A 1,675-nucleotide genomic window follows, 5' to 3' on the forward strand; every position below is an offset into this window, starting at 1 on the left:
TGATGATGAATAATCGCAGGATTTAATAAAATGGGTGAGTGGGGAACTGCAGCAAAAGAGAAAAACACGGCGGATCCCTTAAAAATTCACATTATGCATTTCTGCTTAGCAAAAGGGTGAACTTTGCCGATTGTAGCCAACAGGGAGACCTCCATCCCCAGGTGCCTGGGGGACCCTAATACACTGCCTAAATAAACTCTATACCTGTGAGATGGATCCTTAGACCTTACCAGGATGGATTAAAGGATAGGGGAGTCCTGGGAGTCAGAGAAGGGAGACACTCCACTCTGCCCCTCTGTGAGGGAGATGGACAGACCTTCCGGAAGCCACAGAGAGCTGCAGGTGCTGGCGGGATCGAAAGGTCTCCTTGGCTACAAGAAGACAGAAGCCTGATCCTAAGTGGTCTGTTTGTCCCTCCCCAGGCGATGACAGACAGCAGGAGAAAGAGACCCCGCCCACTGCTCATCCTGCAGAGCTGCGGTGAGCGCAGAAAGTTTCTCCAAATCGTTATTTCTTCTGCCGTCTCCACCTGCTGTGACACCCGGACACTCGGGCCGTGGGATAAGTTGGAAGTGTGCTTTACCCAATTCATTATCAATGAGTTTATAAATTATTATTTTCTTTAAATGTTTTGGTACTGGAAATCAAACTCAGGACCTCCCACGTGCCAGGCAGGCACTGTGCCACACAGCTATATTTAAGCCCCATTTTCCTTAAATATTGAAATTAATCACAAATGAAGCAGCGGGGGCTGAGATACACTGACGGTGAAGGTTTTAAATACGATTTGTATTCCTTGCATTATGAAACCATTCACATCTTCCATTTCTTTTGTCCTAGGCCTTTGAGATCCTCTGGACAATTTATATCTCCTGTAATTATTTTTCTCATTTCCTCTAACTGTGTTGCTGGTCAGTATTCAATAGCTCATTATATTCCCTCAGCGTCCTTCAGTTTCTGTGGAGTCAGTGGTGATGTCGACTCTTTCATAACTGATTTCAAAAAGTTCCTGGCAGTGAGGACTGAGGCTGGAGTGGGGATATAGGGAATGGAGACAGTTTGCATGTAGATGACAGTCTTCTCTGGTGACAGGAAGTGGAGCCATGTGATTGACACTATGAGGATTCACCAGGGAAGGACACTTTCTGTCTTTTTCTCTCTGTCTTGCGCTCTCTTTCTATCTCTCTTTCATTTATCTCCCACATTCTTAAACAAAAGGTGTACTTTATTCTGTGCTCAAACAGAAGTTAATGTCCTAAATAGTATGAATTTAATTTTAGTGTTGGCTTCACTTCCCCTGCTAGAGTGCACAGTATCTGAAGCCAGGGAGTGGCATCTCATTCACTTGGAACCCTGGAATCAAGCACAATGTCTAGTATAAGAAATACTTTGCTAAACACTGAATGTGCACTTAGACTCAACTTAATATGTACCTTCATCTTGATGTCTTTCCCTCCAAACTTAGAGGTAGAGTGTACAATAGGTAAAGCAATAGGTGAAATGGTTTGTGTATGTGTGTATTTGCTGGTTGGTGAGTGCTGAGGAGAAACACAATTTACAATTGTTATTGTTCATTTTGGAAATCAGAAAAGCTTTGGAACTTAATGGTTGTGAATAACAGATAAATATCCCTGATCAGCTTCTGACATGAAGACTCCTATGTTTCATTTTTATC

This window comes from Chinchilla lanigera, unplaced genomic scaffold (assembly GCF_000276665.1).
Source record: "Chinchilla lanigera isolate Chin_1 unplaced genomic scaffold, ChiLan1.0 scaffold00110, whole genome shotgun sequence".
Classification (NCBI taxonomy): Eukaryota; Metazoa; Chordata; class Mammalia; order Rodentia; family Chinchillidae; genus Chinchilla; species Chinchilla lanigera.